Source organism: Mesocricetus auratus, unplaced genomic scaffold, assembly GCF_017639785.1.
Source record: "Mesocricetus auratus isolate SY011 unplaced genomic scaffold, BCM_Maur_2.0 Super-Scaffold_100043, whole genome shotgun sequence".
NCBI lineage: Eukaryota > Metazoa > Chordata > Mammalia > Rodentia > Cricetidae > Mesocricetus > Mesocricetus auratus.
This window is the reverse complement of record NW_024429220.1, coordinates 8,346,174-8,369,168: the sequence shown is the minus strand read 5'-3', so window position 1 is coordinate 8,369,168 and position 22,995 is coordinate 8,346,174. Positions and strand designations below refer to the sequence as shown.

Below are 22,995 nucleotides of genomic sequence, written 5' to 3'. Positions count from 1 at the left end.
TCCAATAATTTTAGGTCAGGTTTGGATGCCCCCTGTGTGGATCACAGCTCTCCCAACACTCTGTAGAGATGTGGTTATATAAGCAGTCAGGGGTTTTCTCTATCTCCCTACACATGCCTCATGTGAACACAGAGACCACCTTTCAGGATTAATTACAGTGACACCGCATGCAGCATGGTCCAGAGCCCTGAAGCCTGCCTGTCTTTTCAAAAGCCAGGAGACATGGCAAAGTGCACACGCACTGAGGAACTTTGAGGAGCCGAGAACTCCTGCCCGTTCATTCCAGGTCCATGGATGAGGACTGGAAAGTCACGCAGGGACACAACATGGTCAAAAGATTCACCAAGTCACCCCACACCACTGAGGGCCCAAACCATGGAAGCTGGCATGAAGGAGACCATTGCTGCCCTGGAGGCATACTCTGACAGTTGTCTGACTACTTTAGAGTACTGACTATCACCCTCAACTGATGATTCAGTAGCCTAAGGGGGCTGCTGTCAGGTAGATGTGAATAGAGGAGTTCTGCTGTCTGAGGACATGAAGTGTTAGCCAGAAGTACTCTTCTCTCCATGTGACTGGTGTCAGACAGCCACTGCACCCAAAGGAAACTGCTGAGCATGAAGTGTAGTGATGCCTGCCCAAATCTGGGGACACATCAGTGCCTACTGACTCCAGGTGGTATCCCGTTGTCCCCACATTACACTACCGAGTGTGCTAAAGGTAAACGCTAGGTGATCCCACACAACACCCTTGTCCTTGCCCGGTCCTGCCATAGGGAACAGACAAACTCATGTTCTGGAATCATGGACTATCCGGAACTATGATAAATCCGTTTACTTCCCAGAGGGCACAGCTTCTCTGTCCCATTACTGGAAGTCCCAGCTCAAGACCACCTCCCCCAGGAACCTCCCCATCCCCTGCCCAGGACTCACTGTGCCTAAGCCAGGACCATTTCCTTCTTCCTGCTTTATTATGAGACCTAACAGCAGCTTCTTTCTGCCTCTCTCTAGTCTCTGGATGTTCTCCACGTTCTCTCACAAACGGAGACCTCAGTCTTGACAACATCTCTAAGGATAATCCAGAGTCACTGAAGTAATGTCCTAAGTGCAGTTGGTGTTGCTACAACACTGGTGACATCACGGAATGCCAGGAGCTCTCCAAGATACAATAGAATGCCCAGGGAAGGGCCTGCTGATGTCATGGAGAACAGCCTTTGCCACCCTGCTGATTATCATTCCATGAATGAACCAAAATCCCAGGGTCCCTTTCCAGGACCCTGCCTTGGAATATAGGGTAAGCCATCCAGCAGCTCCTCCTTCCAAATGCAGAGTTTCCTTAGCTTGCATGGAAGCCCCATAGTGCTTCCCATGTGGAGAACTTAGTAGACACAGTCCACCATGGTGGTCACTGGGAGCAAACCCCATAGGACCCCTTGGTTATCACAAGGAGCAGATGCCCAAGAGCCCATACGTCTCCACCTCATTAAGCTGAACACTGCTTGGGAATGACAATATGATACTTACTTGATTGGAGATGAGGTAATCTGCATATTGACTCAGATCTGATAGCAGAATTTCAGCAACTCGCTTTTTCATGTTTTAAAACTAAACTATGGACACGGACTCAGTGTGGGGAACTGGTGCCCACTCCCTTCCATGTCCCTGTGAAAAGCCCTCTCTCAGCTTTGGTGAGTTGCACTGAAGGATGGTGGTAGTCAATTTGAAATCACCTCATAGAGGCCTCTACAGGTACTGGGAGGGGGACAAAGTCCCCAGTCTGTGTCCCCCAGGCAGCAAGGTCATGGCTGAGACCCCTGCAGACCACACATGGGGATGGGAACCACTGCAAGAACCAGAGCAGCACCCACCATTCCAAACCCAGCAGAACTCACAGACCAAGGCGCACTGGAGCCTGCCTGACAGAGGGTACTGTGTCTAGGATCACCCAGAGAGACTTTCCTCCCTTCCTATAGATGGAACAAAATGACCTGGAACAGCTGCCTGTCCATTCTTTGGCATCAGAGCTCAGAGAGGGGTCTAAGATAAACTTCCCAGAGACCAGGTATCCTCATTCCCAATCACAGTTGTCTCACCATTTACACACTCATTGCGTCACTCACTATTCTTTTCCCTGCCCCCGTTGTGCCAGGTTCAAGACCAGGAGCTGGAGACAAAGTGGTGACCAAACTTCTTCTCCACGGAAAACAGGGACCAGTGGAGAGGGGTTGTTAGGGGGGATTCCTGGAGGAGGCAGCAAGGACCAACAAGAGAAGAGGCACCCTGCCAGTGGGGACAGGCAGAAGTAGTGGCTAAGCAGGACAGTGCACTCCAGGAAAAGTTGGAAAATGAGAGGCGGCCTCTTGGTGGAGGCTGGAGTACAGACAGCCATGTGGGACAAAGACTGGGAGCACAGCCTAAGGATATTGTTCACAACTGCTGTTCCTTGTAGGGCTGGGGAGGATCATCAGAAGAAACAGGAATGCCCCCACCTTGACTGGTATAGGACCTAGACGTCTCACTTCACTGGAATGGTTTGGCACTGCCAGGAGGGAGAACCTGGCCTCCAGCAGAACCCAGCTACCAGATAAGGCCCTGATGGCACAGGGACATAGCTATTCTCCAGACATGAAATATATCAGCAGAAGCAGTTTATGACCATAAAACCCTGCCATTAAGGCACTCCAGGACTTGTGCTCTAAAGGAGCTAGTCTCTACTTGCTAATGAATTTAGCTCATCTAATGAAAAAACATCTCAAGATGTCTACAGAAGTAACTGGAATAGTTTGTGAGCTCAGTTTCATAGCGCTGAAACATTTACGAACATTTGTTTTTATCACTGGCATTTAATTTATCTATTTTGGGGCGGTCAGAATATAGGATTATGTGGAGTGTGTGGAAGTTGGAGGACAGCTTACAGGAGTTGGTTCCACTGTGTGATTCCTCGGGATACAATTCAAGTCACCAGACATGTATCATTATATCATGAACCATCTCACTGGCAGCCACAGTCACTTTCTGATAAAATTTGTTGTGGGCTTTTGAGTTTCAAGTACAGTTTGAAGCTGTGTTATTTACTCATGCCAGTAATCCCAGCACTTGGGAGACTAAGGCAGGAGGGTCTCTATGAGTTTCAAGCCAACCTTTTCAATGTCATCCCTAGCTACGTGCTAAATAGCAAGTTTGAGACCAGCCTGGGCTACATGAGAAGTCTAGAATAAAAAGAAAAGGAATAATGAAGAAAAGAAAATTAACGTTTTCCCCATTGCAGTCTCAGTGGGTATATCAATCACACTTTAAGGCTGACCCATTCTGGGGAGAAACTGGACAACACAAAATTATCTTTTTGGACGTTTTGTTTCAAATTGCTTTACTTTGCCTTTTTGGGATGGGTTCTTCTTTGCGTTTTGATTGTTTGATTTCCAGTTTTGAGTTTCTTACTTTTGTTTTTGGATTTTTTTGAAAGAGAAAGAAGAGCATAATGTTGGGTGGGGAGGGAGGTGGGGGAGATACAGGAGGATTGGAAGAGAGGACACTGTGATTAAAATATATCGTGTGAAGTGTTTTTCCATTAAAAGAATTAAAAAAGGAATACCCGATACAATCATCGAGTACTCAAAATGCCCTCTGTTATGTATATCAGAGAGGTATGGTAGTGAGCTTACCTGAATTAAAACTTCCCAATGGTAGTGGTTTTCCTTTTTGCAGTTTTATGCAGGTCCATATCTTGTATTACTACTTTTTTATCCTTGACTAGATTATTTTATTCTTTTTTTTGTTCCACTATATTTTTGAATTTAAATTAGGAACATGTTTGCTTCACATGTCAATCCCAGCTCCCTTGCCCACCCCTCCTCACAGCCTCCCCATTCCTTCACCCAATCCCCATACCATTGCCCAGGGAGGGTGAGGCCCTCTATGGGGGATCTCCAGAGTCTGTCATTTCATCCAGGGCAGGACCTAGGTCCTCCCCCAAGTGTCCAGGCTGAGAAAACATCCCTCCATGTGGAATGGGCTCCCAAAGTTCATTCATATGTCATGGAAAACACTGATCTACTACCCAAGGCCCCAGAGATTTCCAAGGCCGCCTCACTGACACAACATTCAGGGGGTCGAGATCAGTTCCTTGCTGGCGTCTCAGCCATCAGTCTTGGGGTCCAAGATCAGATCAGCTGTCTTTGTGAGTTTCACCAGCACAGTCTTGACCCTTTTGCTCATCACCCCTCCCTCTCTGTCATGGGGTTCCAGAAGTTCAGTTCAGTGTTTAGCTGTGGGTATCTGCCTCTGCTTCCATAAGTCATTAGATGAAGGTTCATGTTTGTCTTTTTGTGACTGGGTTACCTCACTCAGGATGGTTTCTTCTAGTGTCATCCATTTACCTGCAAATTTCAAGATTCCATTGTTTTTTTTTCCATTGAGTAGTACTCCACTGTGTAAACGTGCCACATTTTTTCTCTCCACTCTTCAGTTGAGGGGCATCTAGGTGGCTTCCAGGATCTAGCTGTTACAAATAATGCTGCTATGAACTTAGTGGAACAGACATCCTTGTTGTATGAATGTGCATCTTTTGGGTATATGCCTAAGAGAGGAATTGCTGGGTCTTGTGGTAGACTGAGTCCCATTTTCCTTAGGAATTTCCATACTGATTTCCAAAGTGGCTGTTCAAGTTGGCACTCCTACCAGCAGTGGAGGAGTGTTCCCCTTTCTCCACATCTTCTCCAGCATAAGCTGTCATTGGTGTTTTTTATTTTAGCCATTCTAACAGGAGTAAGATGATATCTCAGAGTTGGTTTGATTTGCATTTCCCTAATGGCTAAGGATGTTGAGCACTTTCTTAGGTGTAACTCAGCCATTTTAGACTCCTCTATTGAGAATTCTCTATTTAGTTCTGTACCCTGCTTTTTAATTGGATCTTTTTGTGTTCTGGAGAATTGCTTCTTGAGTTCTTTGTAAATTTTGGAGATCAGCCCTCTGTCAGATGTAGGGTTAGTGAATATCTTTTCCCAATATGTGGGTTGCCGTTTTGTCTTGCTGACTGTGTCCTTTGCCTTACAGAAGTTTCTCAGTTTGAACCAAGATAGTCAAAACGACCTGCTCAACAAAGCACTGTCCAGAGGCATCATCATCCCTTACTTCAAGCTCTATTATAGAGCTATAGTCCTGAAAACAGCTTGGTATTGGCATTCAAATAGACAGGTAGACCACCAGAATCTAACTGAACACCCTGACATTAACCCATACATGTACGAACACCTAAAGTTCTACAGAGAAGCTGACATTATACAATGGAAAAAAGATAGCATCTCCAACAAATGGTGCTGGCATAACTGGATGCTGACATGTAGAAGACTGCAGATAGATCCATGTTTATTGCCATGCACAAAATTTAAGTACAAATGGATCAAAGACCTCAACATAAATCGAGCCACACTAAACCTCTTAGAAGAGAAAATGGGAGGTACCGTTGAACAAATTGGTACAGAAGACAGCTTCCTGAACATAACACCAGTAGTACAGACACTGAGCTTGACAATTAATAAATGGGACCTCCTGAAATGGTGTTCTTAGCCACTGTTGCTGGGCTTATGTTTTCCTTTTCCCTTTTTTTCTTTCATTCAATCTTTCTTTCTTTCTTTCTTTGTTACTAGAGTCATGAACTCATCTGTTACCTAAACATGTATTTGGTAATTTCCATCCTACCCATGCCACAACCACTCTGTTGTGATTATTTTGTTAATCTGAACATAAATTTCATGAAGAATAAGAAATAAATTTAAAATGCCCAAAAGGAAAGCCCTCATGGAAGAATTCCAGCCTGTGTTCTCTGCAGGGCAACTAACTATGCATGTGGCAGTGTCACCTTGTCCTGTTCCCCCTGCATCCTCTCTCTGAATGCCTCCTGGGTGTCCCCTGTGCTATTCTTCCAGAAGGGAGAGTCACCTGAAGATTGGCAGGTATGACCACTGAAGCTGCCTACTCTCAGCAAGTCCAATAAGGAGTCCTGGGCCTGGGGGTCACATCAAACGCAAGGGATTCAGACAGCAAGGCTGCAGCTGGAAGCCAAAGGGTGGCCTGGTCAGCACAGGGACATAGGTGAGGGCCACATATTGGTCACGATGGAGTCAGCCATGCCCTGTGCAGGTTTTGGTCGTAGAGGAAGCTCTGACCACAGTCGAGGCTGGAGTAGGTGGTGCTGGCTGTTCTTGCTTTTCTCCTTGAGTGAGCAGTCCAGGAAATCGCTCTCCCTCTTGAACATTGCCCTGCCACTGCCCCGCAGGCTCCTTGAGCTGGCAGTTGGTTGGCTGCCAAGTTAGAGGCTCCTTGGAATATTAGTGAGCAACCGTCTGAACTGGGCATGGGGCAGGTGAACACTTGTCCATTGCTGGACATTGGTTGGGAGTTGCACAATGTAAGGCAGAGTCTGGGTCAAACAAAGACTGAGGAAGGGATAAGGCCAGGGATGGATGGAAAGATTGCTTACAGGGCCCAGGAGGAGTGAGGAAGTTAGCCCTGTGTTATTGGGGGGTGCATAAGAGTAGCACGAGTTTGGCTTTTAGTACAAAAAGCTCATTGACTTTTATTTCTACATGAACATAAATCTGTTAAATAACTACAATAAAACTGAAACAATGAGAAGAAAATAGGGAACGCAAAGTCCCTCCAGCAGAGTTTGAGTTAAGTTCCCAGCCAGCTATCAAGCTGTCCTGTGACAGTGTCATCCCCACCTGCTGCCCTCTGCACTCCTCTCCCAAGCCCTCGAGGGCACCTCTTTGTCTCATTCCTGGAGATGGAGAGATGTCTGAAGATGGCAGGCATTGGCAGGGGTCCTGGATGGGGGACTCTGAACCACAGACACTGCCGACTTCAGCAAGCCTCTCAGACAACTATAGAGGTTCCACAGTGAGTTTGGGCAGGTGGTGATGAGTGAATGGGCAACTCTGACAGAGTTTCAGCAGTTGAAAGCCTAAAGGCTCTGAGGGAAGCAGGTGGCCCCCAGGCCCTGTCTGAGGTAGCAGGAGAGCTGTGGGTCAGGATGGAGTGCTGTGTGTTAAGGATGCTCAACTCCTGGCCCCAGATAAAGGTGTTGCTGGCATAAGAGGAGGACAAGCAGGCATACATGGGCCTCCAGGAGTCAGCAGGTCCTCTGCTCTCCCAGAAACCCAGAGAAGAACAGCTACCCTGGAAGCCTCTCAAAAGAGGTACATGCAGTGGGCTCTGAGGTCATGAAGGCCTCTGAGGTAGAGTAGTAGCTAGAGCTCTGTGGCTGCCTGAGGGAAGTGCAGCTCTGTGGCAGCAACTTCTTCTCCAGACCAACAATCCTAAACCTAACCAGGCATCTGGGGTTGGCCAGACAGGAAATCTCAGAATTGACTGGTGGAGCAGCTTTGGCCACGGTTGGGGGGTGCAAGCTAAGGCAGACTGGGTCACTTGAGCAAACTCTGGAAGATTATGGAGTGTGATACCTCCTAACCCCCATGGGACTGTGGTCTCTCTGTAGGGGTTGAGAATCAAATGGCAGCAAGGGCCTGAGGGACAGAAGCCAATGGTGGAACTCTTAGTGCAGCTCCAGCCTGTACTTGGGATGATAAAGAAAGCCAGTCAGCTCATGGGACCCAGAGGAAACTGTCACTTCTCCCCTGAATTGAAAGTTCTCAAGGTTAGGAGGAGCCCTCTGAACAGCAGGTCTGGATCAAGGAATTAGGATGAGTTCTTGGAGCAGAAGGATGCTGGGGCATGAGGAACGTGGGGTTGTCTAACAACAGCTTTGACTCCAGGTCCCATCTTCTGCTGGTGGCCCTATGGACACTTGAGAAACTGAGGCTGTGTTGCGCTTTAGGCCAAAGCTCTCAGGCACAGTCCAGGTTCAGTGGGTCCCGAGTGAAAACCTCACAGGTCCCAAAATCCCCGATCCCCTGTGGCTCAGGCATCCTTTTGTCCACATTGAGGATGGAAAGGCAGTGAGGGCCTGAGGGGCAGAAGCCAATGGCATGGAAGCCGGGGTGCAAATCTGGCTTACACTAGGGGAGCCTAGTGAGGCTGTCCAGCTCGTGGAATCCGTGCTGAAGCTGTCACTTCTCCCCTCACTTGCAAGTGGGGCTCTCCTGGAAGGCCAGCACAGCGTGGTTTGCAGGAGCGAACTGAGAGGCTTGGCCTGGCTCAAGCCAAGACTCACAGAGGACAAGGGAGGAGGAGAAGGTTGCTTGGAGAGGAGGGCAGAAGGGAAGCAAGGACACAGCTTTGTGACCTGCATGCCTGCACTTCCCCATCTGCTCAGGCACCAGGACTGGATGGACTCTATTGTTTTCTACAATTACACACGAGGTTCTTTGCATTTTAACTGTAATTGCTCGAGAAATCATTATCATGAACATCCTTATTTGCTTTATTATTAGAAACGGCCCTTTCATCCAGCCTTTTTCAAAAACCAGAAGGGAAATTGGTTTTCCTTCATCCTTTGGTCATAATATCTATGTCACTTGATTTTACAGAGTTTAGACTTGTCTGGTATGGAAATCTGTTGTCAAAAACATTACTAAATATGTTCAACTGTATACTGATGTGTGTTAGTTCACACCTGTGTCAGAGCAGGGTTCTATGTCAGTGGACAACTCTGAGGACAAGAAATGGAGATAAGAGCATTTTAGGAAACCTCCTCCTTTGCTGTGTGCTGCGAATTAGGATGTAACAGGTTTAATCATTCATCTGCGACAATGCGGCAGATGTCACCAAGCATTTGAACTGCTAATTTAGACACCATAAGACCACTCCTGGAGAACAGCTTGAAGGTTTCCTTGAAGATAGGAATGTTTATCTGAGAGAAGTTTAGTACACTCTGACTAAACAGTTGAGCCTGAGAAAAGCTGACAATAAAACTGTTATCTCCCTGCACAAATGCAAGGAGAAGCAACAGTGTTCTTCTCTGTATCCGGGAGGATTTACCACATCATGTAAGAGCTGTGCTGGGGGTCCCCATGGAAGTAAGGCGTGGCTGGACATGGGCTCCTTCCAGATCATGGAATATGGTCAAGGAGGCCCATGCCACGTGCTGGTGATGGTAGAAGCCTCAGTTAGTTTCAGTGTGGCTACAGGTATGCCTTATTGTGTCAGAGTCAGTTCAGAAAGAAGAGGTGACCAATGTCAGTCAGTAACTGAAATCTACCTTCTCCTTCTCAGAACCAGAGCTCTTAGAAGCTAAGGTTTGACAGCACTATACTGGAAGCCACAGGGCTAATTCCTTTACACATTCAATCTCAGAATTGCTGCCGTCTCAGAAGTCACATCCATTCCAGGGGAACTTCATCAGAAAGGACCCACACCTCACTACACTCTGAGCTCTGCTGTGTTTAAGGAGCCACATAAACCGTTCCTAGTAAAGCTCTCCTTCAGAGGCATGCAGCTTTTCCTGCAGGATCCACCACCCATGCTAGCCTGAAACCTCCTATTAACCCTGCTTAGTTGGTGCATCAAAGGGATTTCTTAGCAAACCTACACACCCAGGAGGGTCTTCTCAATTCTCAATTTATTCTGATGGACCTAATCTGCATTGTCCTTTAGATGAGAGGTGACATGACTGCTACCACCCTGATAGTAAGAGATGATGAGGGATGATCCTGAACCAGGAGCACTCTTCTTGAATGCCAGGCATCCCAAGACCATCTGCCATGCCTACCTCATGGAGCTGTCCCTACATTGTCCAGGAACATCTCTTTTGTTTGGGGCTGATCCACTCACGCTCATACAATACACAATGCAGGAAGGGCAAACGAAGAGCACAGACTCTGGAGAGCTTTCTCATTTATAAGGTTTGTAGCTCTGTCAGAGGACCCAGAGAGCAGCTAACAGGCCTCAGTAACTCCTGTTCCATGTGGAATCCATTGCCCTCTTGTGGTAATTGTGGAAACTGCATGCTGTGCTGCATAGACCCCAGCAAACCACCCATTCACCTGAATATAAGGAAACGAATCTGAAAAAATGATGTGTGAAATATGTAGTTGAAGAAGCAGCACCTTAAAAGATACCATGTCCCAATATGCTTTAGGGAGTTATGTTCTCTGCATTGCCATTGACACTGACGCTATCTTTCAAGGTAAAGTAAAGCAGATAGCTATGGGTTTCCTGGTTTCTTTATACTATCATAATGAAAGCTTATATTTCCTGAGATGCACAGGTGTGCTCTCTCCCTTTGCCCCCTCCTCTCCCTCTCTTCTCTCTTGCTCTCACTTATCGGCCCCTCTTTTCTTCTCTCTCTCTCTCTCACTCTCTCTCTCTCTTCCCCCCTTTAGTAAGCTCCACGTGGTTAATGAAAATACAAACAAAACAAACAAGGAGAAAAAGAATACACAGGCGTATTTCTCAATGATAGTATATGCATGATCATGTCATGCACATGTATGCATGTAGACCGCATTTATTTGGAGTAGCTAACATGTGATAAGATGTGTAAAAGCTGGATCTTTTTCATCATGGAGTAGGTATCCATGGAGTAGGCCAAGCCATCCACTCCTCAGTCACCATCTGTCTCTGGCTGGGAGCTTACAATGAGGCCAAACCCATGTTGAAGTTGCAGAGCTCCATTGTATCTGCTGCATTTAGCAGCTACTGAACTCTGACCACACACCTGACTAAAAATCAAGTTTCATAATGAAGAGTTCAGCTGTCTCATAGTCAAGATTGGGCCCCTTGCCTGCAGGAAGATTCCCAGTTCCTGAAGCACCACTGTATACGAGCCCCTCAGCACTGTGATGGGCTCGATGCCTGTGGCAATGGCTCTGATGAGGCAGGTTACAGCTCAGACCCATTCCTAACCTGACCCTAGTCCCTGTCCCCACTCCACCACGCAATCTCACCTCGGAGGACTTGTATGGGGTCTTCTCCTCTCCTGGATATTCAAACCTGGCCAAGTCTCCCACCCAGTGTCCTGCTTGGGGCTGCTGGACACCCGTACTGACAGTAGGCTGACAGTGTGTTTCCCAACCCTGATATAGGTTATAGAGATACAGTGCATGCATATGACGGTGCTGGCCCTCCTGAGACCCCTTGAATGCTACATAGACTCACCCGCTTCAGCAATGGCAATGATGCCACTTTGGATGCCTGTATGGTCAGGATGTGTGTCCTACCACACAGTAGCTTGGGGTAATGGCCTGGGCTTTAATGCTTCCTACCGTGTTTGTGGATAATGTTTACCTTGGGAAAGACCCTAAAACTTCAGCATGTTCCGACCCACAGGACACTCAATGTGGGTTTGGTGAACACCTAGGAAAAGGACGGGGGGGGGCAGGGGACACAAGGACGGATGCCAAGACAAGAGTCTGATCAAGGCGACAACTTTATTCATCCCAAAGGGATTTATATAGGGGAAGGGAGGAGGGGAAGGAATGGGGGATGTGCTGTAGCTGCCATGAACCTGGCGGAGCGAAGGTCAGTGGGATGGGTAGGGCATCCTGTGTCCTCTGGTAACCTAACTGCAGACTCTAACTTTATCTTTCACATTCCACCTTCTATTGTTTAAGCCTAAGCCCTAGATGAGCCGCAGGTCTGTTTCTGGAATTTGGCAGGTAACAGGGTGGTCCAGAGTCACTTATTTTCTGTGGTCACTTCTGGTTGATGGCCGGAGGACACAGACATCAGCTCAGGACTGGGGGATAGAAAAATCTAGGCAAGTGCTAGTACAGTGAGGTTCAGTGCCATGATGGATCATGGGACTGTGCCAATGACACACATGAGCAGGGTTGCCATGGCTGCCCACCCAGGTATTTCCCATGGGGAGCTGCTGACTACCCTGGAGACACAGCCTGCTACCTGCCTTCCAACTGTTACACCAACCAGACATTCTGTGCTGATGGAGCAGATGAAAGGCATGGCCGTCATTACTAGCCTGCAGCTTCCAACGCCGGGATTACAAGCCTGTGTATGAGACATTGGGTGTGTGACGGACAGCCAGACTGTACTGATGGTACTGATGAGTGTGACTCCTGCTATGCACTGCCCTGAAAGGTCATCACAGCAGCAGTCATGGGCAGCCTAGTGTGTGGACTGTTGCTGGCCATTGCTCAGGGCTGTACCTCAAACTCTATGCCATCTGCACTCAGGAGTACAGCATCTTTGTCCCTTCTCCTGGGTGGAGGCTGAGATCGTGCTGCAGCAGGTACCTCCTTCCTACGGGCAGCTTATTGCCGAGGGTGCCATCCCACTTGTAGAAGACTTCCCTACAGAGAACCCAACACTAACATCTCTGCTCCAGATCTTGTGACAATACGTGACTCCTGGTGGTCCTCAGGGGTCTCTAGCACCAGCACAGTCATTCAGTGCATCATCTGGTTGGCTGTATCCATCTTTGGTATTGCTTTCTCAAACCAGGAACTCAGCTTGCATCCCTGAGGCCAGAACCCAGGTTGCTACATCTACTGCTCCCTCAGAGGTCACAGATAGCAGCATAGGTCAAAACCTAAGGGAGGGGCATATGAGAGCAGGATGGGGTGCAGACTCCTCCACTACCCTCAAGATCCCCTTCCCAATCCTAAGCATACTTCCTGCCTTTGGCATTATCTCTGAGCTCCAGATCAACTACGCTCAGTGCCTCTAGAGGCCTCACTGTTGTCTGGAGTTGTAAGGTGCACTGAGGACACCTCCTACCCAGTCTGTGGCCCCCATGACCTACTTGGACATCACACAAGAGTCCTGGCCCGAGAGGATAAAGATCATGTTTTGCTAATGCCACTGTTTGAGCCAGAAGTCTGGGTAGCTCAGGCAGAGGATCTGCTCCTGATTGTCTTAGGGAAGCCAGCCATCTTGGGGCTCTAGACACAATGCTATGATCCTTTGGAAGTGGCTTGGTGTCTCCACTGTGCTATCTGGTGCAGAAAGTTAGGTGTCCTTCATGCAGGAAGAGCCCCTTCTCCATATGACTATAAGCTCGACCACCACCCTCCGCCCAGCCTGTGGTCCAGGTGGCTCTATTAAGAAAGGTTCCCCCAAAATCATACGCTTGACCTCCCCTTCCTCCCTGATACAAAAGTGGCCTTAAGTACCATACTTCAGTTGGCTAAAGATGTTCAAGCCACCAAGGGAGGAATTTGGCCTGGGTGACAGTTTTGTCCACCTCAATTTCTGTCATACCTGCCCCACTTGAAGAACACAATTCCTTTTGTTTTCTAGTCACATCATTGCCTATCAAATCAAGAAAAAAGAAAAAAATTCAAATGAAGAATGAAGAGTTCAAAATTTATTTTTTACTTTTTGAAAATAAAAAATTACACTGGGGAGGCCCTAGACTCAATCTCAAATGATGTGACAGACTCTGATGGGATAGCATCAAGTGGCAGGTGTGGTGACAGGAGCAGGGACCTCCGGGTACACATCTTTAGCCATAAGCACCAAGTAGAGAGAGCAGATGGAAAGTAGGGGGAACCTTGAGATCTCAGAACCCACTCCTTAAGGATGTACTTCCTCTAGCAAGGCCACACCTCTTAAACTTCACCCAAGTAGTTCCACCACCTGGCACTGTCTTCAAATGATCAAGATTGTAAGAGATGTCTCTCATTCAAGCCACCACATGAAGTAAGGAGATCCAGGGAGTGTGCAGAAGAGGGTTGGGGACTCACCTAGGTGATTGTGTGAGTGTGTGAGTGTGCGGTGGAGGCTCCATGTCTGTGTGCATTTGGCTGTGCATCCTCATGCTCCCTGAGGGCAAGTAGAGGGGCTCAAGGGGTTCCCGGCCCTCTGATAGTGATAGACTCACTGACTCCCAGGAGGCAATGCTCACTGGAGAGAAACAACAACTTCCCCATTCTTGAACGCGAGGGTGTTCCATTTGAAGGGTTCAGAGACAACTCCAGAGTGAAGATATCCCCCATCACCAGAGCCCTCCTAATGGCCGTGATCAAGCACGAGGAGTCAGAGTGGTGTAGTAGCAGACTCTGCAACCAGAACAACCTCAGAATCCCCCTGCAGTATTTGAGGACTTCATTCAAAACCATGAGAACATCAAAAAACTTTTTAGTCCAGTGACCCTCCCCCATAACTCTCTGACCTTGTCACTAGCCTCTACACAGACCTTTCTCCAAGATTGTGGACGGTGTCCAAGTTCAGATGTCAATTCAGTTGGGCCTGTGTCTTGTAAAAGAGGCTAGGGTCATCTCAGGAAGTTTAGGCACATGTGAAGAATCCCCAAAAGTGAAGTGACCTCAGGCAGCCTACATCCAGCATTGCCCTTGATCCCTGAAGCCTTTGTCTCCCCCACATAGGAAGTGTTGCCCCATCTCCTATTCTGAAGATACCCTTAGCAAGAACACAATTGGGAACACTGTGGGCCTCTTGGTCTGACCCTATGGAACCTCACAGAAAACCATGACAATGCTACAACTTCTTAAGACTTTATATCCCTGAGGAGAGAGCCTGGCCAATGCCTCTTCCTTTCAGATACAGTGGGACTTAGCCTCCTATATGAAGAGTCTGTCCCAAGACCTTGCTTAATAATCCCAGATCCCCACAAATACAAACAGCAAAGCCTTCACTTCCACCATTGTATGCTGCTTTCTCCACCTGGAGAGCGTGTGAACTACATACTCAGATCAGTGACCATGGTCTCCATTCATGTTTGTCCATCACACACCAAAAAGCGTTCCCTGACCAGAAAACCACAGTATGTCATAAGGGAGTGATCTAAATGTCTCTTATCTATCCCTTTCCTTCTAAGCGAAGCTGAAAAATTTAGGGGGGAGATTGTAATGTAGAAGGCAAACTATAAAGGACATGAAACAGAGACGCATACTAACTAATGAAGGATTATACTCAATCCTTCTAAAAGAGACAGTGAACAATCAGTGCTTGGGAAAGGCTGAAATGCAGGAGTTGGGAGAAATGTGGAGACTAGTGAAGATTTGGGGAGAGGTGAGAACACTCGGTCATTGCAGCGGTAGCTGCCTATCATTAGTGCTTTTACAATCCTCAGGACGCTTCCCAAGCATAAAACTTTGCATTCCTGGGTTTGGGGTGGAAATGTGGTGTCCCCATCACTTAACAGTTGTCACACAGGACCCACACAGATGGATGCTGATAGTGGTGGAGGCTCTGGAAGGTGACAGGGGACATAGGAACAGTACACTACAGCTCCTGTTCAATTTTTCTATGAACCTAAAACTCCTCAGTCTACAGTGAAGTTGAGGTTCCTGAGATTGGTCTATCAACAGTCTCTTCTGGAAGAGAAGGAACTCATATGGCACCATCCCTCTCTAAAAGTTTATGTGGAATTAATGGTTGATGGGTGAGGAATGGTCATTTTCTCTAGTGGTGTAGCCTCTGGCAAGTTGCTCACACTCATATATACAAACCTTTACCCATGCTCAAGTAAGCAACCCTAACAAAGCTACTGGGCCAAAAGAAAAAGCAAAAGACATGGGAATAGAAGGTGGGATCATTGGGAAGGGGATTAGCAGAGGTGAATAGAGATAAGAGCTTGAGGAACAGTAGGTGAACAGGAAGGACCTGGAGTTGCAGCCATCCACAACACCAACTTTGCCCAAAAACTCTACTATCCTCACTAAGATGCTACTGCCCAAGAAGAAGATGCTGGATTTTCCAAATAAAGAAAAAAGGCATCCTTTCAAGAATACTGTGTTGTCAGCTAAGCACTGAGCTAAACTCCTAGGATCCAGTTGTAGAGAGTGATGAGCAAAGGGGTCAGACTATGCTGGGGAAATGCACAGAAACAGCTGACCTGAGAAAGTGGGAACTCATGGGCCCCAGTCTGACAGCTGGAGAACCAACATAGGACCTAACCAGAACCCCTGAATGTAGGTGTCAGTTGGGAGACCTGGGCAGTCTATAGAGCTGCTGGCAATGGAACAGTGTTTATCCCTAGTGCATGAATGAGCTTTGGGAGCCCATTCCCTATGGAGGGATACTCTCTCAGCCTAGATACACATGGAGAGCCTAGGTCCTGCCCCAAATGGTGTGACAGACTTTGATGATCCCCTATGGGAGACCTCATCCTCCCTGAGGAATGGATGGGAGATGGGATGGGGAGATGGTGGGAGGAATGGGAGGACAGGAGGAAGAGGGAACTGGGATTGTATGTAAACTACGATTGTTTTTAATTTAAATTAAAAAATAATTAAAAGCCGGGTTGTGGTGGCCCACACCTTCAATCCCAGCACTCAGGAGGCAGAGGCAGGAAGAGCTCTGTGATTTTCAGGCCAACCTGGTCTACAAAGCTACACAGAGAAATCCTGTCTTGAAAAACCAAAAAAAAAATTAAGAAAAAGAATCCTGTGTTTTCATGTTCCTGATAATCAAGGACAATGTCACAGAGTTTGCTGTGGGGGTCCCCCTGCCACATCCTATCTACATGGGACAACAGCTACCTGTGCCAAGGCAAATCTCATCTGGGCCCCTGGCCTTCCATCCAAAGCACAGTAAGCCATGGTAAAAGGCAGGGCAGTAACTGAGCCTTTTGCCCTGTTATCATAGTCTGTTTGCTTATACAGCTTAACTCCTCTGTGTTGAGACCAGAGTAGGAGCTACTCTGGTACTCCATGTTGTATAAGAGTGGTTTTTCAGGGTGGGCCCTGTCCTGAGAAATTCCACTTCCCAAGCAGCTTTGACTCCATTTTGAGGAAGAAGGATGAGTTGGCCCAGAAACTTCACCCTCTGTCAGGCTGGTCAATTACTTATTACTAGGAGGAGAAAGATAACCACCCTGTAAATTCACTGGGGTGAACAGAGACATGAACACATGAACAACTAAAACCATATCAGAGAAACCAGACCCATGAATTTAATGAACACATCAAACCAAGGAAAAGGTATGATGCCCTCACCCGAACCCATTACAGTGTTGGGAACTTAGTCCTGCGATGGTGTGGCCCCACAATAATCTGCCATCTGACACCTGGAGTGTGTGTGCATCAAGGATGACAAGAGGACTCCTCACTGTCCTTGGAACTTTGGATCCGCTTCATCCCCACTGGTGACACGGCCTGCTCGACTGCCTATCTGTTTACTCATTTGAAAGTGGACCTGAACCTGAACCCAGCTTTTCCTGCCTGACTCACAGCTTGGCCCTTCCCCTTGCAGTTGAGCTCATCTTCTCTCAAGACTTGAGAGCAGTGCCAGCAGCTGCTCCCTCCCAGCACAGGTCTGGCTCCTTGTCTTATCAATAGACTCCTCAGCTCACTTCTTGAACTCTGCTTGGGCCTCTTTAACTTGTATTCATTGTGTAAACCACATACATTCATTCATACAAACACACATTCATACATACATACATACATACATACATATTATGTGTGTGCTGTGTGTTATCAGAGTTGATGCTGGTAATTAAGATTGGGACAAAAAACTTGCATTTGGCTTGGCTGGGTTTCCAAGGCAAGTAGGATTATATGACAAGTCGCTGTCATTGAAAGCACTGAACCTTATGAATTTATTATTCTTCAATAAATCCTTATGCGAAAATACAAACATGTTCCTCTATCTTTCTGGTATTGCATGGGCACAACATGAGTGTAGGCACCTTGTGTTCTAACCAAGAACTTCCAGTCACATTCAATATTACTGTAGAATGAGACTACAGGAAATCTTTATTTTGCATTAATCTTTTAGCTGGTCTGATTGCTTAACTATGGTTTTCCCTGGGTTTCTAAGATAGCATACAAATGGGAGCTACATAAATGACAAATCTGAAGCTTGTTGATTTATGATTTGTGTCACTTTTAAATTACGTTAAAAACAATCATATACATATGTATTCGCTCAAGCTACAGTGTTAGACTATCCAAAGTAATCCTAAGACCTCTCTTGGTTTTGCAAAAAGAGTTTTAGTCCATCAGAAAACACATGACCTTTATCCTTTACCCTCTCAAGAATGAGAAGTAATATATCTCACAGGGAACTTGTTAGTGACTAAGCAAGGCAGACACATCAGGGGTGGATCTCTGAGCTGATGCATTTCAAAATACCCTTCCCTTTGTTTGCAACTAAAACTGTATTAGACAAACTAGACATGTGCAGGGATGTCTCCTTCCTAGAGCACCTCCCGCCTGAGTCTGTGCAGGCTTCCCTAACCTGGTCCCTGCCTCTCCTTTATCCCATTGGAAATGGCCCTTTTCTGTCCTTGCTGGTGGCCAGTGATGTCTTCTTCCACCCTTTTGGCTTAGCTGCATTTATGTAATCAGTCCCATGACCAGGATGGAACCCATGGTGTTTGGTGGCATGTCTAGCTCTGGTTCTCTGAGGACAGGGCCTGCTTGATGAACACTACCCCCATTTCAGTTACAACAGGACCTTCGATCCTGTGTGAAGAGTCCAACCCCAGCTTCTGAAAGACAGCCCAAGAACCCCACAAAAGCAGACAAAAAATCCTTTGGTTTCCCTTGGATACACCATTTGGAGCTGTGAAGTGTGTAGTCTCACATATGCCTTGGACATTTTTTCTTCAGTTATAAATGTGTTTTTATCATTGCTTTCTTTTTCCATCTCTGTATTTCTTTTTGTGCGTGACATATGTGTGGCTGTGTCTTTGTGTGTACATGTTTTGCACTTGCCCATGTGTGTATATGTGTGTGTGTTTGGAAGGCAAGGGCCTAGGCCCTCCTTCTTGCAAATGGGCTGCAATAGTATCCCTCTGTTAAGTGAAGCCTTTTCCTTGCCAGCCGCTTTGGTTTTTCCCCACCAGTCGCCTGGGCTCTGCCACATTGTAGTCCCCAAATAACACACAAGACGCTGTAGCAATTATGAAGCTGTTGGCCTTGCTTGTTTCTTATTGGCTAGTTCTGACTTAAGTATTTACTCCATAATTGTTAAATCTAAGTATTTCTCTTACCAAAGAAAAGGTCCGGACTTCTTACCCCTAAGGTAACTACATGATGACTCTCTGTGTTTCTCCTTCCCAGAGTCCTCCTGGACTCCTAGTCCCACCTATCTTACTTCCCTATTGGCCAACAGTGCTTTATTCAACAACCAATAAGAGACAGATTTACAGAATGGCATCTCCCATCATCCCTCCACAGGGAAATGGGCTCCCAAAGTCCATTTGTGCTCTAGGGATAAACACTGGCTCCCCTGCTAGAGGTCCCATAGACCTGCCTCCTAGCTGTGCTGGTTCCCCAGCTTTACGACTAGGGTCTCCGTGCTCTCACTAGATCAGGTCAACTGTTTTGGCGGGTATCTCTAGCACAGTCTTGGTTCCTTTGCTCATCCCTCCTCATCCCTCCTCCCTCTCCACAACTAGATTTCAGGAGTATGGCTCAGAGTTCAGCTGTCGGTGCCTGTTTCTGCTTCGATCAGCTGAAGGCTCTAGGAATGGCAACCAAGGTAGTGATCAATCTTATTATAGGCGAAGGGCACCAAAGGCAGCCTCTCCACCACTGCCTAGATTCTTAGTTGGGGGTCATCCCTGTGGATCCCCTAACTTTTCCTCCGTGCAAGACCTCTCTCCAAACCTAAACTGGCTCCCTCGATCAAAACATCTCCTTTCTTGCCCTACCCTATTCCTCCCATCTCAGTCCTCCTGTTCTCTCCTGTCCTCCTCACCCCTCCTCTTAGCCCCTCTCATATACCCACCTCCCTCCTCTCTCCCCCCATGCTCCTAATTTGCTGAGGAGTTCTTGGCCCCCTTCCCCTTCAACGAGGAATCATTCATACTTCTCTTTGGGTCCTCCTTGTTTCCTAGTTTCTCTGGTGGTATGGATTATAGGCTTGTTATCCTTTGCTCTATGTTTAATATCCATATATGAGTGAACACATACCCTATTTGTCATTCTGAGTCTGGGTTACCTCACTCGGGATGTTTCTTCTAGCTCCATCCATTTGCCTGCAAATTTCAAGATTTCACTGAGTTTTTTTTCTGCTGAGTAATACTACATTGTGTAAATGTATCACATTTTCTCCATCCATACTTCAGTTGAGGGGCATCTAGGTTGCTTCCAGGTTCTGGCTATTACAAACAATGCTGCAATGAACATAGTTGAACAGATGTCCTTGTTGCATGAGCATGCATTCTTTGGGTATATGCCCAAAAGAAGAATTGCTGATCTTGAGGTACACTGATTACCATTTTCCTGAGAAACCACCACACTGATTTCCAAAGTGGTTGTGTGCAATGCAGGAGTGTTATTCTTTCTCCACATCCTCTCCAACATAGACTGTCATTGATATTTTTTATTTTAGTCATTCTGGCCAGTGTAAGATGATATTTCAGAGTTGTTTTGAGTTGCATTTCCCTGCTAGCTAAGTATGTTGAGCACTTTCTTAAATGTCTTTTAGTCATACATCATTCCTCTATTGAGAATTCTCTATTTAGTTCTATACCCTACCGTTTAATTGGATTGTTAGGTGTTTTGGTGGCTTACTTCTTGAGTTCATTGTATATTTTTGGAAATCAGCCCTCTGTCACTTGTGGGGGTTGGTGAATGTTGTTTCCCATTCTGTGGGCTGCCTTTTTGTCTTGCTGACTGTGTCCTTTGCCTTACAGAAACTTCTGAGTTTCAGGAGGTCCCATTTATTAATTGTCAATCTCAGTGTCTGTACTACTGAAGTTATGTTAAGGAAGGAGTTTCCTGTACCAATTCTTTCAAGGGTGCCTCCCACTTTCTCTTCTAAGAGGTTCAGTGTGACTGGATTTATGTTGAAGTCTTTGATCCTTTTGTGCATGGGGATATCCACATTCTTCTATATGCCAGCACCATTTGTTGAAGATGTTTTCTTTTTGCCATTGTATAACTTTAGCTTTTTGTCAAATATCAGGTGTTCATAGGTATATGGATTACTATCAGGGTGTTTGATTCAATTCCATTGGTCTACCTGTCAATTTTTATGTCAATACCAAGCTGTTTTCAGGACTATAGCTCTATAATAGAGTTATGTGAAGAGGGGACTTCTTTTTGTGGCCCAGTCTGTTTGGTGTTCTGTAAGCTTCTTGTACTTTTCATAGGTGTATTCTTCTTTAGGTTGGGGAAGTTTTCTTCTGTGATTTTGTTGAATATGTTTTCTGTACCTTTGAGCTATATTTCTTCACCTTCTTCTATACCTGTTATTCTTAGGTTTGACCTTTTCATGGTGTCCCATATTTCCTGGAAATTTTGTGTTGGGGATTTGTTGGACTTGAGATTTTTTTTGGTCAATGACTGTATTTCCTCTAGTGAGACTTCAACACCTTAGATTCTCTCTTGTATTCTATTGGTTATACTTACATCTGTAGTTCCTGATAGTTTACCCAGCTTACCTATCCCCTCATTCTGTGTTTTCTTTATTGTTTCTATTTCAGCTTTCAAGCCTTGAACTGTTTGAATTGTTTCCTTCACTTGTTTGGTTGTTTTGTTGTTGTTTTTGTTTTTTGGCTTTCTTTAGATTCTTTGAGAGATTTGTTTATTTCTTGAATTTTTTGGTTTGTCTTTTCCTCTACTTCATGTATTTTTTTGTTTTTTTCTTCTATTTCTTTAAGGGTTTTTCTCGTTTCCCCTTCAAGGATCTCTATCATCTTCATAAAATAGCTTTTAAAGTCATTCTCTTCTGCTTCATCTGTTGGACTTTTCAGATCTTGCTGGTGTGGAGTCCCTAGATTCTGGTGGTGTTATGTTGGTCTTTCTGTTGTTGAGTGTGTTCTTATACTGTGGTCTTCCCATCCCTTCTTTGAGTGGGTACAGTTGGGGTCTCTCCCTCTCCTCTAGTCTCCCGGGGACATAGGTGGGCCAAGACTTCAGTGTCTGCAACTCTGGATAGTCCGGCCTCTCCTGGTGTTCTCCTCACTCAAGTGGAGGGTGTACAGGGGCCAAGAGTGGTGTGGCCAGACTCAGTACCCATCCTGCCGGGGCAGGTCCACTGTACTCAAGGAGCAGGCCCAGGAAGATCCAAGGAGAGGGGAATAGTGGGAGTTGAGGCCCCAGAGGAGCACACACTCACCTCAAGCATAGGGCAGAGGGCAGGGTGTGGGCCAAGACTGAGGTGTGGCCAGATTCAGGATGGTCCATTCTGCCAGGGCTGGTCCACTCTATGCTTGGGCAAGCCCAGGAAGATCCAAGGAGGAGGTGATATCAGGAGTTGGACCCCAAGCAGAGCCCACTCTCACCTTGAGCAGAGGGTGGAAGGTCTGAACCCAATGAATTTCAAAAAACTAGTAAGTTACTATATTTGATATTCCATGACAAAACCAGATTTAACAATACATATCCACTAACCCAGCCCTACAGAAAGTTCTGGAAGGAAAACCCCAACACAAGGGAGTTAACTACAAGAAAAACATAGGCAATAGATAATCCCACCTTACCAACGGCCAAAAGAAAAGAGGTGGAAATCCACATATAATTCCACCACCATCAACTATTCCAAAACAACAAGAATGAGCAATCAATGGTCATTAATATCCCTCAATATTAATGGTCTTATCGCCCATAAAGAGACACAGGCTAACAGAATAGATCCGAAGACAGAACCCATCCTTCTGCTGCATACAAGAAACACACCTCAGCCTCAAAGACAGACATTACCTCAGAATTAAAGGTTGGGAAAAGATATCCCAATAAAATGGACCCAAGAAACAAGCAGGGATACCAATCCTAATATCTAACAAATTAGACTTCAAAATAAAATCAATCAAAAGAGATGAAGCAGGGCACTTCATACTCATCACAGGAGAAATACACCAAGATGAAGTCTCAATTTTGAACATCTATGCCCCAAATACAAAGTAGGCACCCACATTCATAAAAGAAGCATTACTAAAACTCAAATCACATATAAAGCCCCACACACTTATAGTGGGAGATTTCAACACCCCACTGTCACCTCTAGACAGGACTACCAGACAGAAACTTAACAAAGAAGCAAAGGAAATTATGACCCAATTAGGATTAACAGACATCTATAGAACATTCCACCCAGACAAAAAAGTATATACCTTCTTCTCAGCGCCACATGGAAACTTCTCAAAAATCAACCACATATTTGGCAACATCAAATCTCAACAGGTACAAAAAATGTAATAACTTCATGCACCTTATCA

General features: G+C 46.2%; 1 protein-coding gene across 1 annotated transcript in view; it reads right to left on the bottom strand.

Annotated features, from left to right (window-relative positions):
- The window catches only part of LOC121135844 (disks large homolog 5-like), a 66,696-nt gene that overhangs the window by 12,559 nt on the left and 31,142 nt on the right, over positions 1–22,995 (bottom strand). The gene's annotated exons all lie outside the window — the stretch shown is intronic.